Below are 6,114 nucleotides of genomic sequence, written 5' to 3' on the forward strand. Positions count from 1 at the left end.
TTCAATCAAATTCAGGGAGTCTAACAAGAGAAAAACTTATGCATGATCTATGAAAATTCAGAAAAATGCTCATCTATACAAAAATGTGTATGTATCTCCATTTCTGTCCATCACCAGATGAGATTATTTTGTGTGAGGCTTGAGAGAAATGGTGTTTATTCCTATTGAGCATGACGCATGTTTGGAGTAACATAAATTTAAGTTAGAAGTGTTATTTTTCCCAGCAAAATGTGGAGAAGAAGACATGCTAGGTATTGGTGGATGGTCCTACTCAATGCACACTTGTAAATCACACTGCCCATGAATGAACCTCACTCACCAGTCCTACTTTTTTCAAACCACAAAGCATTTGCATGCAATTGTTACTGACTGTCAATTTTCAGTTGCATGGGAAGTTCAGACAAATTTGCCAACTGAAACTCACCCCCAAAGTAGCTGACCTTATGTATTTATCTATCTGGCAAATATTTAGTGAAAACACTATTAGTGGTAAACAGAATAGCTGATGTTTATTGAGCACTTGCAGTTTGCCTGGCACTATACCCAGTGATTCATACACACTATTTCATCAAATTCTTATGATAACCCTGTGAGATAAGTAATTTTATTATCATCCTATTTTTCAGATGAGAAAACTGAAGCTTTGAGAATAAGTACCTGGACTAAGGTCATGTAATGAGGAAGGGCCAGGCCAGATTGAAAGTTAAAGACGTGGGTGTCCATACCCCATGCCCTTCACCTGTGTGGTGACTGCCTTAATGATCAACTTTGTACTGGGCCCAACGCCGAGGCAAGTGAGCCAAAGGTCAGCAAGTCTAGCTCCCTGGAGGTGACACAGTGATGTATATAATTGTAAGTATATAATTTGTACATTGTAAATATATATATATATACACACAAATGATGATGTATATAATTTGTATTGTTCTACTATATCATTGGTATTGATGCATATAATTTGTATTGTTCTATTGTTTCAATCAAACTCAGGGAGTCTAACAAGAGAAAAACTTATGCATGGTTTGTGAAAATTCAGAAAAAGTGCCTCATCTATGCAAAAAAAAAAAAAAAAAAAAAAAAAAACAAAAAACAATGTGCGGCCTGCACATCCTCCGGGAAAGGAAGCTGGGCTGAGCCTGGGGTCAGAGTGTAGGCCATAGCCACAGGGGCATGGAAAACTGGAGAGCCCATGGGAGCTGCGCTGCAAGGCCCATTTCCGTAAGTTCCTCCTAGGGGGTGCTTGGAACCTGGTGCAGTCCATCCGAGCCGCTGGACCGGCTGCATCTACCATGGAGGCGGCTTCGGGGCACCAACTTCCACGTCCCAAAGGTCCTGACACTCTGAACTGAGAGAATTCTGCTCGGAGCTGTGCTCCTAACTGTCAGGAGTTCAGGGCGAGTTGGTGTGACTTGGATAGGGCCGCTGCTTAAAAACTGATTCTGTTCAGGCTTCTCTAAAAGGTGGGGCAGGCCCTGGGTCTCCACCTCAACTTCCCTGCCATGCTCTGGGACCCGTGGCAGCCTGTCTCCCCCTCTGCGCCTGACACCCCAGAGACCCTGCTGTGGTCCAGTCCGTCCTCTCTCTACCCGTGACAGAGGCTGAACAGTGGGCTGCGTGTGACGGGATTCTGCTGTTTGCCAAAGAAAAGGAACTGCAAACGGGACTTGGGGGCGCATGTTTACCTAAGTCATACTTCTACAGATGATCAGGAACACTTAAATAAAGCAATTAGATTATGCTACCTTCCAATAAAATTACTAAAATAACCTTTATTCAGAAAAAAAGTAAGTCATGTGTTCAAGTAATAGATGTTGAATAAATGAACATTTTAATAAATATGAATCCACTGGATTGGAGGAATATCGCATGGTCAACGAAACAATCCCATTTACAACTAAGAAGCAGTAGTCATGAAATTTTGTGTTTTATAAGAAAGATTATTTATTTAAAGAATTAAACTATAGGAAGACTAAAATTCTATGAATTCTGTCCCCCACCTAAAAGGACAGTGACTCACTAGGGGCAGACTTAGCTGCACTGTCTCTCCATAGATCAGCTACTACAATAGACCTTCATAGACAATGCACATATTTATATCCCACTTTTATTTTATAAGGAGACAATTTTACCTGAATTAAAACTATGTTTGAAGGTTGACAATGCAATATTAAATCCAATATTAACTATCAGATGGCACTTCATATTTTCTTTCTAAAGTGTCTACACGTCATCTATCCAGGGTAGACTTGGTAAGGAACATGGAGTCATTCATCCAGTCCTTAAGTGATGACCGCCCGGTTCACCGTAGACCAGCCAAAGTACAGCCAGGTGGCATTTTCTTTATTTCTGAAAATGTAATGCATTGGATCATCTCATTTAAGTCTGTAATAAGTACAACAATTATTTGCGTAAAAGTGATGATACTTGAACATATGCAGCACATGTTTGCAAGGAAACGACTAAAATTTGAGTTTGCCATTTTCTACCAGTAGTGAATCTTTCATCATTTCAATTAACATATTTCTTCAATATCAGCATTAGCGAGACAGGTTTGGGTATATATACCAGTATGGGAGTATATTATGTCCACACACAGATACATGCCCACATGCACACACACGCACACTACTCAGGGAATACACACACATCTCTTTGTATGGGATTTATATGACGTATTTCCCAAGCTGAGTCTTCCCTTGGATCCTAAGCTAAGCCAGGACTATATGCTCTGGTCTGAGTTGTGCAGGACCCTTGGTTTTATGTAATCCTGCGCTTTCCTCAAGACTAAGGATTTGAGAGCCTGTGCCCTTGCAGCTTTCCCAGGGGAGCTGAGATGTGAATGTTAACACCTCTCGAGAGACCTCCTAGTCTATCCAGGCCTCTCTCTTGATTCAGGCAGGAAACAAGCCTCTGATTATTGTGTGTTCCTTGAATGCTGCAGGAACCCCACGTTCTGAGGAGGTGGCTGCCATTTGGGACCAGCAGGGCTGGGTTCCCCAGGCGCTCACAGGGTCCCTGGTGCAGGGCCAGGACTCAGCACCACAGGCCATCATGGCAAACCACAGGAAAGAGGCAGAAAATAACAGAGACATCCTAGCCCGAGATAGACATGTAAAGGAGGGGAGAAATCACTGAAGAAAATGTCAAAAAGAGCTGAGGTGGGCAGATCACTTGAGGTCAGGAGTTCGAGACCAGCTTGGCCAACATAGTGAAGCCTCATCTCTACTAAAAATATAAAAATTAGTCAAGCATGGTGGCATGTGCCTGTAATCCCAACTACTCAGGAGGCCAAGGCGAGAGAATCACCTGAACCCGGGAGGTGGAGGTTGCAGTGAGCCAAGATCACACCACTGCACTTCAGCCTGGGAGACAGAGTGAAACTCCGTCTCAAAAAAATAAATAAATAAAATAAAATAGAATAAAAATAATAATAAACTGCCAACAACAACAACAACAAAAACCAGAAGAGTGAAGTGTTCACAGACCAAACCTAGAAATACGTTTTCTAAAAGAATACCAGGTAAAAATAGGCCAAATTGTGCCAGGTTAACAGGGAAAACTTCTGAATGAGCAAGATAATTTTTTTTTAATCCAGTGGTGTCAATAACCCTCCTCATCTAGCTCTAAGAACAATGGGAAGAAAACAAAGGTAAAGAATTTCATTTCAAAATTCCTCCCATAACCACATGCTGAAAAGAACTTATTTCCCATAATACTTGAAATATATATTTCAAAAACAAAAAGGATAGAGATGAAATCTACTATGAGTGCTTTATAAGGATTAATTAATGATGTAATTTCTAGAAAACCAGGAATTACAACAATAGATTAACTATAGAAACCTAAAGATATTTTCTTCAAAATTACTTAGAATACAATTTCCATTTTTATCAAACTTTGAGACATTTAATACTCTCACTCTTCATTTCCTAATGGCATCAGTTTTAATGATTTATATAATTTGAAGTGGTTATTTTCCATACTTCATTACTTCCTCCAAAATCATCATTGATTTCATAATTACTTGATATTTTAAGGCCTGAAGACATAATGTCCTTGAAAATGTTTTAAATGTCTTCTTCGAAGCAAAAATAAATTACAGGAACTTAGAGATGATTTATTTTTTCAACAAAGATAAAGATCATTTTATTTTATCTTAATTATGACTGTGTAGCAACATATCTTATTGAAGAAATCAACATGTAGCTTGTTAACAGAGCATAAAGTAAGGCATTTCTCTATAGAGTATGCAAATATTGCTGTATTTTATTGGAATGACCGAGCATTACCTGCAGACAACATTTTACCAACTGGTTTCTCTCTAGCGTCTCTCCCTCTTCTCGGATGCTTGACTTTTGTGTATATAATATGACCTAACATTTAAATTAGAAAAGTTTAGTTAATTTGATCATTCAATTTGTCAGTGGTTTTGTCACTTATTTAGGTATAAGTCTTGTTTTATAGACAAGCTTAAAAAATTATATCAAGCTATACATTATTATACTGCACATTTTTACAGAAACGAAAAAGCGTACTACATATCAACAATTTTTGGGGTGTTAGGAGAAGTGTGTGTTCTGTACTCTAGAGAACTTAAAATTTTAGATTACATAAGAGGGAAAATACATTTTATGAAGAGAATTGTACATACGGTCTAAATTAACATACATTTGATGATCACTAGGGTCTCATGGTTTAGAATTAGTAAAAATACCTGGGACTTTTCTTAGAAAACACCATTAGAAGATCAATATGTTATCTGTAGCGTAATGTCTATTCCTGCTTTAGACATGCATTTCAGAATACCTGCTTTTAAACATTATCTGATTTTCCTTCTTTTTTGTCTTTCTTCTTCTGCCTGTCTATGGTGCTTATTGTCTTGGTGTGCATTTCTGATCATGTGTTTACATGAGTCAGTCTTAAGAAAAAAATTTGAGTACAGCTCCATTCACAGGCATTATCTAGGAATATGTGCCAGGATAAGTTTACCCTACAGCGTGCTGCATATCTCCAGTATTACTGTCATCGACATACACAAAATAACGCATAAATAACTTCACTCTGCAAAACACACAGCTCTTCTTTCAATGCCTTCAAATTGCTACTATTACAAATCATCAAGTTATCTTCCAAATGGATAAAAACAACATGGTGAGCCAAGGTTCACATGTAACCATTAGGACTTTTTTACAAAATAAAATTAGGTATAGTTTATAAGTAAATATATTAATACGAAGCTGGGAAAAGTTCTACTCACGTGGTTTAACTTTGTTCTGTTGAAGAATCTTCAACTCCAAGACTTTGACTATGTTCCCCAAATTACTGAAAATATGTTTATGTCAGCCTAGAGCAAACTTTTAACTAAGAAACAGGTACAAAGAGGTGTTCAATTTTTGTTTTCTTTGAGTATAAACAGAATGGAGTTCCAGCACTTTAGGTGGGATTCACATGTTCTGGGCCCATGTCTGCTTCAGAAACAGGACAGGGAAACAGGACAGGGCTCCAGCTCCCAGGACAGGTGAGGACCTGGAAATGAGGGAGAAAGGACATTTGGGGGGGAACTCCCCAAAAGTGTGCTAAGGGAATGAGCAAAGCACAGGGATGAGAACGGCAGGTGCACTGGTCCATGGGGCATTGGGGTCGCCTGGAGGATCTGCCTCACAACTACTTGAAAGACTGAGGTGGAGACTGCTCTGGATTGGGAGCCAGGAAAGTCTAAAATCTGCAAGAATCCTGGCCAGTTCTGCCACTAACAATCTCTCCCCATAGGTGACTTCATTCAATCCCATGGTTTTAAATGTGTCAGTGAGTTGCTGGAACCTCTGAAATATTTGGGTTTGGCTGTCTGTAAAAAGAACTGATTAAAAAGCAACCTATAAAGACATAAGTTTATTTTATGTCATCTAAAAGAATTCCAGAGACAGCACGCAGGATGGGATGTGATCATCAAGGTATGTGTATTGGTCTGTTCTCATGCTGCCAATAAAGACATACCAGAGATTGAGTAATTTATAAAGGAAAGAGGTTTAATGGACTCACAGTTCCACATGGCTGGGGAGGCCTCAAAATCATGGCAGAAGGCGAGGTGGAGCAAGTCACATCTTACCAGGATGG

At 39.2% G+C, this 6,114-nt stretch overlaps 1 long non-coding RNA gene across 1 annotated transcript; it reads right to left on the reverse strand.

The window, feature by feature from the left end:
• Positions 1 to 2,240: 2,240 nt before the first annotated feature.
• LOC129524844 (uncharacterized) lies at positions 2,241 to 5,517 on the reverse strand. The gene is made up of 3 exons (XR_008668768.2): positions 5,258 to 5,517; positions 4,290 to 4,373; positions 2,241 to 2,346 (listed from the first exon to the last, which is right to left on the reverse strand). It is a non-coding gene; the product is annotated as an uncharacterized lncRNA (long non-coding RNA).
• Between the last annotated feature and the right edge of the window lie 597 nt (positions 5,518 to 6,114).

The sequence above is a fragment of the Gorilla gorilla genome, chromosome 8 (genome assembly GCF_029281585.2).
Source record: "Gorilla gorilla gorilla isolate KB3781 chromosome 8, NHGRI_mGorGor1-v2.1_pri, whole genome shotgun sequence".
NCBI lineage: Eukaryota > Metazoa > Chordata > Mammalia > Primates > Hominidae > Gorilla > Gorilla gorilla.